This window comes from Phalacrocorax carbo, chromosome 14 (genome assembly GCF_963921805.1).
Source record: "Phalacrocorax carbo chromosome 14, bPhaCar2.1, whole genome shotgun sequence".
In the NCBI taxonomy this organism is placed as follows: Eukaryota; Metazoa; Chordata; class Aves; order Suliformes; family Phalacrocoracidae; genus Phalacrocorax; species Phalacrocorax carbo.
In genome coordinates this window covers 10,076,458-10,086,689 of record NC_087526.1, presented here as the reverse complement: position 1 = coordinate 10,086,689, position 10,232 = coordinate 10,076,458, and the positions used below count along the sequence as shown (strand labels likewise).

At 52.6% G+C, this 10,232-nt stretch overlaps 1 long non-coding RNA gene across 2 annotated transcripts; it reads left to right on the top strand.

Annotated features, from left to right (window-relative positions):
• Window positions 1-2,692: 2,692 nt before the first annotated feature.
• Window positions 2,693-10,008, top strand: LOC135315736 (uncharacterized). Of its 2 annotated transcripts, none has more exons than XR_010375228.1 (3): window positions 2,693-3,118; window positions 4,491-6,332; window positions 9,161-10,008. It is a non-coding gene; the product is annotated as an uncharacterized LOC135315736 (long non-coding RNA). The 2 variants fall into 2 exon arrangements; XR_010375227.1 differs by having other exon boundaries at window positions 2,693-4,579; window positions 6,074-6,332.
• Window positions 10,009-10,232: the final 224 nt, after the last annotated feature.

Below are 10,232 nucleotides of genomic sequence, written 5' to 3'. Positions count from 1 at the left end.
CAGACTCCCTGAAATGCCTCCAGGGCGTTTCTTGAGGTGCCTCTCAGGGGCACCCACCGGGCCCTGGGCTGTTGAGGGCTAGAGTGCCTCGGGCACAAGCTGCTTTGCCAGTTTCTGACCACTGTTGCTCCTTGCACAGGAATCTGTCAGTCCAAGGCCCCCATGCCTTGGGCATGCAGAGCATTACACTCCCAGCAGCTCCCGGTAGGCACCTGCACATCATGGGCAGTGTCCCCAGGAGTGACCTCTAGGCAGTGCAAAGGCAGTCTCCACCTGACCTTGGCTGGAGGCTGCCTGTTCTGTCACATCAGCAAAGCCTGGTCCCTAACCCGAGATCCTAACCAGGGTGGGTAGGGTAAGGGGGTGCATGCACAGCCCTGCTGGCCCCGCACTGCTCAGCTGGCTGCCAGCAAGTGGAGGGGGATGGAGGAGCACAGGGCAGGCACCGGGCATCTCTGCTGTCTCTGGGGCCAGTCCCTTGAGCAGAGCACTCTGGATACCCCTGCAGATGACAGCTGGTGGCGCTCAGCACCTCTGCAGCCATCATCAAGGCTCTGAGTTTGCTTTCCATTCAAGGTGTGTGCCTCAGCCTGACCCCACATGCTTCCCATGGGTTTAGGCATGCAATGCCCATGGGGCTGGCTGCTGACAGTCCCCCCGTGCCACCAGACAGCAGCCTGCGGATCTGGGGCTGCACACGGCCACGTCAGACTGAGCTGACAGGCCTGGTGTGAAATAAGATGAATGGGCTGAAGTTGGTGAAAATGATTCTAATTTATAATCTGCTGCTTTGTGGAGCTCCCCAATTAATTCTCCCTAGATACATAAGTAGGCCACATGTTTGCTTTGCTTCAAATGTAATAAACATTACACTCTGTCCCCTGGTTTTGGTGCTGGTTCCTGTCAGAGCATTAGTCCCTACAGCTAATTCCTCACACCTGTCTCCCAGGCTCCTGGGACCTAGGCTGAGCATGGGGCGGAAACGCCAGGCTCCAGGAAACTTGTGGCATGGAGAGATAAATTGCTGATCAAAGGGCTAGTGCACAGTGTCTCTGAATATTTAGTCGCAGGCAAGGCAGCCCAGCCCACTCAGGAAAGGGCTTTGTTCCTGGCTCTGCTCTGCGGCAGCAAGCAGCTGGGGTGCGATGGGGCGCTGGGATCTGCGCACCCTCAGGCTACAAAGAACTGGCAAGGGGTGGGGTCAGTGGGGTGTGACACCAGTGGGGTGCTGTTCTTTGCAGCTCTGCTGGGGTCTGACTGTCAGCATAGGGCTGCTGCAGAACCAAGTCACTGGCCTTGTGCAGGAAGAAAAGTCTCTGACTGGTGCAGAAGTGGCACCTGCAGCCATCTTCAGGGTAAGCGTGCTGCGTAGCCTCTGCCATGGAGCCAGGCCAGGAGCTGCAGTCCTGTTGCCCAGATCTCCTGGAAAAGCTAGGAAGAGGTGGGGAGGGTCCCAGCGGTAAGAGGGAGCCTGCCTGGGACATGCATGGCCCTAAAGTGTCAATCGAGATGCCCAAAGAAAGGCCCGTACTGCCTCTACAGCCAAAGACAGTACCTCCCAAGAGTTTGGGCACTGCTGGCCCCAGAAGTGCCCTTACCTTTGTCAGGTAGAAATAGAGGTGACGAGCAGTCCCTTGTTCCTTCAAAGGCCTCCTATGCATGTAAAAATAGAACCAATCTTGCAATGCCTTGCTGATCCCTCTCACCTCCTTCCTTACCTGCAGTGGATGGAGGCTGATTCCAGATTTGCTGATAACAAGGGTGCAGAGAGGTTTCCATGAGAAAAAGCCAAGTAGTGGACCTCGAGCTTTAGTGTGTGTTTTGATTGTTTTGTGACTGATCACAATCTTCACTCTCACTGCTCATTGTGGTCTCTCCACCTACCTAACGAGTCAAGCCCATCTCACAGGCACTGAGTGTGAAAACGGGCTGAAAAGCCCAAGTTTTGTCTTTGCCATCACATCTATCCTTCATCTAAATTCCAAGGTTGCCAGGACTGAGGCAGCAAGTTCTGATGCAGAAGCATGCATAAACTTTTGCTGACTCTCCTTGTCCTGTTGCTTGTGACTTCCATGGTCCCCGGCCATCAGGAGACCTTTCCCAGACCTTCCTCTCCTTTCCACACCCAGGAAACATCCTCCATTCTTGCTTACTTGCCCCAGCCTGCTCAGCACCCTGGCCTTGCTCTGGTTGGTTCAGCAGGTGAAGAAGCATAGAGCTCCTTTGCATGTTGAGGTGCCTTTGGTGGAGGGTGAATGAGTTGGAATCAGTGTGTGCTGGGCGAAGGTTCCCACTTCCATCTGGTTTGATGCAATGATGGCTTATTGATTGATGTACAGAAAGGTGGGGGCAGCTTACTCGGCACTGTGTTTTCACCATCTCCATAGGAAAGAGAACTTTAAAAATCAGTTTGGAGTGTAGTTCGCTCTACACACAGAGTGAAACAGTGAATTTCAGCACTCCTGCCACTAACAGCCAGGCCTTGCTCTTCTCTCCCTGGCTTTACCTCTTGCATCCACAGCTTCTCTGCTGGCATCTCAGTGTAAGCGAAGCACTTGCCTGGCCTTGGGGTCCCAACCTGCCCTGGGTGGTCCAGAGCCAGCCACTCGCGTTCTTCAGTCCTCCTTCGAGCAGGGACAAATTCCTTGAGCCCTGGTAGGCAAGAGGTGCTGGCTTCTCACTCTGCACCACAGCACCCAGTTCTGTGCTTGCTGTAGACATGAGGAGCCTGTCTCAGCATCTGCAAAGTGTCTGACTGCACCAAGGATACACACTTCCCACCTACCCTTAAGGTGTAGGGGTGAGCGTTCACTCTACACTCCCTGGGGAGGTTCTAGCAGGAGGAGCTGTGTTGGGGGCTCTCAAGAACAGAGATGCCAGCCTGGCCTTGGGGCCGGGGGCCCCCCTTTTCCTGGAGCCCCAGACACTGGCACTTGTGTGCCCCATGCAGGCCTGCCAGGGAGAGGAGCCAAGCAGCAGCTGTTATCAGTCTCACGCAGACCTTCTCATCTGGCTGCTCTTCTGAGGAGTGATCCACGCTCTCTGCAGGTGCTGGGCAGCCTTCACTGGGAGGTGCAGCCAAGGCGGGAGGTGCAGCTGCTCTGTCTGCAGAGTCTTGGTGAGCAACAGTCTCAGCCTGCCCCCTCCAAGGCAGATTGGTGCAACCCTACAGTGCCTGCAGCCCCTTTTCGCATCTCGGATACACAGATGGGAGCTGATATGGAGCCCCAGGATTTGAGTCGGCTCAGGCAGCTTGAGCTATGTTGCAAAAGGCTGGAAATACAAAGCTGAGCCTGGATCTGGGTCCAGAGCACTGGGGACGGAGAGCCAGTGGGCTGCAGCAAGCGGATGCACAAGGCCCTTGGGACTCTAAAGCCACCACTTCTCACAACTGCTGTGAGGCGCAGTCCTCTCTGAGTCCTCCCCTCTGCGCTGCGGAGGTCTGCCAGGGCACACAACACCTGGGATCAGGCACCTGCTGGCAGACATGGTCAGTGTCTGCATTGCTGCTCTCTCTGTCCTCCCCGCAGTCGTTTGCAGCGTGCCACTGGCAACAGGTGAAGGTGAAGGGAGAGCTGCCCGCCTGTCTGGACAGAGCTCAGACTGAAGACCTTCCCCGTGGTGTTGTCAAGCTCTGTGACTGCAGAGCCACTGAGACTGAGCCAGGACATTGTCATCTCTCTGGTGTCTCCTGAAGTTATCCCCAGAGCTTCTGGGAGGGGCTGAGCTAGAGGGTGCCCACCACCCTGTTGTCAGGCTCTTGCTTTTGCAAAGCCTGGCCTGAGGCAGAGGTGTGGGACTTGCGGTCGTGCTGTGGAGATTGAGCTGTGCCACTGGCTGCAGCCGCTTCTGCACGGCACAGGGCAAAGCAGCGGTACTCTCAGGTGCCTGCCGCTTGCTCTGACCCTGGCAGGTGGGGAGGGGTGCTGGCTCCTGGGGACCTGTGCCAGAACATGTTTCCAGGCCTGAGATGGGAGTGTTTCTCCCTGATCGATGCAGTTTGTTTCAGAGGTGATTGAGCATTCACTGCAGGAGCAGACTAAAGCTGGTGGGCACAGGGGCAGCCAGGCTGGTGAAGCAAGACATTTTAAATGCTTTTCATTCCAGCTCTCTGCAGCCTGTGCCTTGCCAGGAGCTGCTCTCTGTTTCTAGTTAGCTTTGTAACTGTGTTAGATCACAGTAAACAACAGCTTTCCAAGTACGTTGCAGGAGCCAAGGCAGCTCTGGGCATCTTGATTGTGTCCCTGGGGATAGGGCTGCTGGGCGCTGCTGGCACTATGACACAGCTGCTCCACACCTTGTCTTTGGGAATCCCCAACACCTTCTCTGGGGAGACTGAGCCAGGGGTCTGGCTACAGAGAGGGAGAGGGCAGTCCCATGACTGTCACCTTGGAGAGCAGGACTCCGCTCTCAGCCTGGGTTGGGCACTCTTAGCACAGCTCTACTCCCTCTGCATGTGTTTACTGCTCTTTTCTCCATCTACACCACAGGGAGAGGACAAAGGACCGTGAGGGGTTACAAGAGGTAACAGAGCTGAGCACCCAGGACCACCAAGCCCTACCAGCCTTCTCAGCCTCAGGTTCCCTTGTCTTTTGTGGTACCTGCCTCACGCGCAGAGAGTTGCCAGTGTCAGACCCTGCTTGCACCCAGCTTTACCATCCTGGCCTGGCTCCCATCCTGAATATATTTTTACGTTTTATGACTCTCAGAGGTTTTTAAATTTAATGGGTTCTTTTTTTTCTTTCTTCCTTCTTATCACCTGAGCTAGATCCTCTCTGAGCTGCTGCCAGCTTCAGGGATTACAAGTGAATAATTTAGGTCTGATGGTGCGTTTGAAGTTTAAGAGAAGGAAGTGGCATCTGTAGCCTGCTCCTCATCCCTGCCCCAGGGCCGTGGTGCAGCCTGCTGCTGTTTCTCCAAACACAGCTTCAAGGATTCCCTAAGGAGCCACACTCTGAACATTGCATGGCCCTGCTCAGGCATGGCCTTCCAGATCCGGGCAGCCTAGAGACCAAGGCTCCCAGGGCACCACAGGGCAACGGGCTCATTTTCGGCCAGCCGCCCTTACAGGCCGCTGCTCTGCAAGGAGGCAGCTCCCCAGCACTAGCACTGGATGATTGCTGTGCATGCCAGGGACTGAACCACAGCACCATGCCTGTCTGAGGGTCTCAGGGCCTTGCTTGCCAGCCCAGGGACAGGAGGGGTTAAATGCCAAACCAGCGTGTGTGTCTTGGCAGCTCTGAAGCACAGTGAAGAAGGCAATGGGCAAACATGACCTGCTGCAGAGCTGACTTACGGGATAGCTGTTGCTGGGCGAAAGGAGGTGCATTTAGGGTCAGCAGCCTGTTGTCCCCAGATACTGGTGGAGGAAGGAAGGACTTCCTTCAGTGTGCTGAGCAATGGCAATGCAGAGCTTTTGGCTGGCTTGCTCGTCTTTGCTGAGTGCAGAGCACACCGCTGCTTGACTCTCCCAGAGTGCATTGAACTCCACAGGGTCCGGAGGCAGATGAGACTTGCCTCCCCATGTCCCAGGGGGTGTGCTGCCATCGGTGGTCTCTGTGGTCTGTGCTTGCACAATGTCAAGTGTTGCTAGTTCTCAGGACAGGGGACACAGAACGATACTCTGGGAAATTATTTTTTATCCCCTGCAATTCACTGTTCAGAAAGTGAAGTCACTTTTGCCAGGACTCGTTCAGTAGCAGCCCTAATGGAGGCAATCTTTTCCTCATAAATACACTTCTCTTTGCAAGGTGGCTCTGACAAAATCTAAGTATGAACTTTAGTGGTTTCCAGGAGCTCTTGGAAGAACTAACAAGCATATCACAGGGTCCAGCATTAAATCCTTCCCTGCTGGGATGCCGTAGAGAACGGAAACTGTCAGGCAGTTTGAGATCCACTTAACAGCAATTAGTGCAGATGAAAGAAGCACTAACGCGAAAGCCCCAGTCTCTCTGCCTCGGGTGGGAGGAGGAAAGGAATGTGTAAGAGAAAATGTAAACATGACAAAATGTGGCTGTGTATCCCACAAAACAATGAATCATTTTAACATTTCCAATCCTTTTCATGCAAGCAGAAACAGCCGATCAATATGTGACAGAATTAAAGACCTGCAGTAAAACCTTGGAGCTGAGGATGTGTGAGAATTGTGAACACAGACTAATCTGCAGAATTCTGCATACAGCATAAAAGGAAAGGCAAGTGTGTATACAAGAGCCAGAAGCTGCAACAGCAGAAGTCTGCTTGGCAAGAGGACTCCTCTGCCCACCCAGAGGAGCACCCCCATTGGAGAGGAGAAACCATCACTGGCAATGGATATGGAGCACCTACAGAAAGTAGGAGTATCTCCCAGAAAACTACAAGTTACAACAAATGTGTCCCTAAACCATATCCGTGTGAAAGCCTGCAAAATGTGATTCAGAATGTGTATTCACAAAAGCTGCAGCCATAGCCAGGGCTCTGGAGGACTTTCAGACAGTAAGAGCATCTCAGACTTTACCCTGTGAAGTGGTAGCCTGATGTACCCAGTCAGGAGATGCCATTCTATGATTCTATGCCACAGCTAACTTCAGGGGAAAGGCAATTTCAAGGTAGGTCAGTAGGACAGTATCCCTGGAAAAGAAAAGGCAGGCATACAACAGCTAAACAGGCGAATACTTAGTTATGTGCACAAAGGGCGTGATGGACTATATTTGAATCTATTCTAAAAATATCTATACTGGGCCATTTGAAGGGAAGACACAATGGCACAGTTTGGAAATACTAATATTTTTAGAAAGTTAGGATCATTCTCTGGATCCTGGTAACTGAGTGAGCAGAGGAGCTCAACATGATACACTTACAAGTCTTCTGGGAGGTTCGGAGTCCTGCAGTTGCACTCTGGAAAAGCTGTAGAAGCTTATCATATATGCAGAGAAGCCTGCTACTGGAACCAGCAGAATAAATGCACAAGGAAAGAATAACTTTTAAGAGAACTCAGCACAACAGGGGCTGCCAGGGGGATGAAGGAAGCTGAGGCATTGACTGGATATGCACATAGATTGTCTGTTAAAAGCAGTGGATGTAATGGTGGTAGTGGCTGAGCAGGATTTGAGTCAGAGGGGACTGGGCATGATGAAAGATAAGCAGAGCTGGGTCTGATGCTGCACCTTCCAGATGTAGACACTGGATAGGGCTTCCTTTCCCTTGGCGTAGGAGGGCTTTGCCAGTCCCTCCCAGCCACATTATGGTGGTCTTCCCAATCCAGAGTGCATATCCTGCAGAGTGCCGGATTCAGCACTAGTGTACTACGGAAGTGGTCAGATCACTCAGTCTTTCTGGGATGTGAGTCCAAAGACCATCCTAGTACCAAAAATAAGCAACTATTTTCCAGCTTACAACTTCTCCACAGCTTCCAGCAGCCAGAATTTGGCTTTCACCACACCACAGTTCTACTACCATTGTTATGGGAAGACTATGATTGCTTTGAGCCCTGTTTCTCTGTGCTCTTGGCTGATGTCAAGGCCACAGAAGAGTATGTGTGAGTGTTGTGCATGTGTGTGTGAGAGAGAGAGAAAGCGTGCATGCCTGTGTGTTTACTAGGGAGAGAATGACAAGGAGGCTGTATCGTGCTCCTAGCTGGGACCCTTGGATGCAGCCCAGACCCGATATTCTGAACCTCTGCCTTTCCTCCATTTTCTTTGCTCTGCTTTGCTATATTGCATATCTAGGGCATAGCTTCAGTTATCCATGCTCTTGCAATGCTGAAGTGGTGAGCTGTGAGTCTAGCTGTAGGTCTTGGGAGCAAACAGCTTGGAATGAGTGCCTGTGCCACAGATGGAAGGGCATTGTGTGAACAAGTCCCAGAGCAGGGTGTCACTCTCCCCAGCTCACCTCTCAGCCACACTGTCTGCCTGCCCACTGGCAGAGCTAAATACTTGCCATTGGGCTTTCTTCAGGCCATAGTCTGGGACTGGACCAGCAAGGCAAATGCTGAATGACTGCTACAAATAACTGCCCCAACCAGTAATTTTTATAGACTGTGTGGCAGCATTTCACACTGGGCACAACCAGAAGTGAACATGAAAGCTCGAAGCCAAACAGACATCACAGAGCTGGTACAAATACTATTTATTTTAGAAGTGCCTGGATTGCAGAGGAAACAGAAAAGTGGGTCTTGAAAGGAACCTTTAACACTCATGAGCGAAAAGCAGCAAGGGCTGGGAAACAAGGGGAGCTGCCAGAAGCAACAGCTAATGGACGTGGTCCTGGAGTGGGCTGGCAGCAGGGAGGATGTGGCTGGAAGCCAAAGGGTAAGTTGCACTGCTTCATCTGTAGCCGTAAAAGCAAGAGCTGAGCAAGGGGCTGCCCAAGATGAGCTGAGAGGCAAGAAGGTACTGCTGGGGAAGGGGTATCCCCAGGTTCCCAAGGGAATTGCTGTTCTTTACTATGGTCTGTGTGCATCCATGCACCCCTGTCAGCAGGGTACATTGCATTTTGGTTCAGAAATGCACTGGAGCTGGGACTCCAGCTCCCACCTCATAGTCTGGATCCAATGCCTCAGCTGCTGAGCTCGTCTGAGCAGACTTCCCCTCCATCCCTTCCCAGTGTGTCAGCATAGCCACTCCAGGCTAGTCTCCAAGCCCTCCTTCCCCCACCACCCTCATCATTGGAAGCCTGCCCCAAGCAAGGGCAAGTTTCCAGCTTCCAACAGCTAACCAGTCCCTCTCTTCCAGCTGTACATACTCTGGCTAGGTTTAGGACACTTATGGGGGTCAGCACCACACAGGCCACTGTTACGTTTTTCCGAAACACTTCACTGGCCTCAGGCCTTGCATTTTCCCTTGCTAGCCCCCCAACTGCACAGAGTCTGTCCTGTCACGCCAGCCTCTCGGCTGGGAGTACTGCATGCGCATGCCTGTCCCCAGCCCCGGAGTCATTCCAAGCAGCAGAATCTGCTGCATTAGGTCGATTTCAAGAGCCCCTCCAGGTCAGTTAGCAATTACCTGCACCAGATATGCGCTTGGAAAGGAGCTTCTGATCTCTTCAATGCACTCGTTTTCCTCTTTCAATTTCAAATTCGCCTCACTGGAAATAGGCACTTCAGCCTCTTTTACAGACCACGGTAAATTAGGATTTTGTCCAGTTCTGTTGGTTTTGCTGATACAGATGTTTTTCCCTACAGAGGCAATGCCATGGCCAATCCAAGGTGTGTCCAGACCCCGTCCATTCAAACTCTTCCAGCTGAGCCTGCAGGTGATGTCATGGTACACAGAGTATTTCTGCACAGACCTGTGGCCCCAGTATGTGCTGAGGAGCCTCTCCTGGGATGGGCACCCTGGTACCAAAGCGCTTGTTACCGATTCAGACTGGTGCCCCGTGTTGTTGAGACATGGCCAGTGAGCGAAGGCATTCCTTCCTTCAGAGAGTCAGCTGCAGTGCAAGTTCCCCAACTGTATTCTCCAGTCTTGTCCTGGAAAGAAAAGAACTGGCAAGAAGGAAAGCCAGTGTCTTTGCATCTGTCCTTATCCTTGTGCTGAAACCTGACTGCCAACAACTTGTCACAAAGATGTTTTCTGCAGTGACACACTTCATACAGGGCTCTTCCAAGGTAGCACTGGTCACACTGTGGGAATGTTCCAGCTGGTTCGTTCTGCTGCTCAGCTGAGGGAGACACGTTCTGCTAGTGCCCGAGGACACGCTCCCGGGGAAGGGAGCTGCACTGCAGCGTTGCAGCTGATGCATCTGTGGGAGTCTCTGGGGCCGGTGCAGAGCCATCCCCTAGCACTCCCCTCCAAGGTCTCAGCTGGCAGTGGCCAGGGCCAGCTGTCTGCATGCAGGCCACAGGCAGCTGGGGAAGGGACCTGGCAGTTTGCTGCTAGCCTCTTCATGGGGCTGCCGGGGCCTGATGTGGTCACACTATACCCTATCCTAAACCAGTGGTTCAGTGCTCAGAGGCAGAAGCAATTTTACATAAAGTTCAATTAAATATTTGCTTTATAATTGCGCAACAAATTATTCATAAAGGCATTGGAATCTAATCACAAGGCTGACACCGTGGAGTCTGCAAATGACACAGTACTTGGGGAGAATAAAGATAGGGGGGAACCTGCCAGGATCTGGTGACAAGCAGTACCTAAATGTGTGGGACAGCAGGAATGCTCCCAGGTAAAAGACTCAAAGCAGCACCAAAGAGCCTCAGCAAGGCAGGGCTGTTTGGCTGGCAGGAGTAAGTGGGGCAGCATGTCAGAACTGGC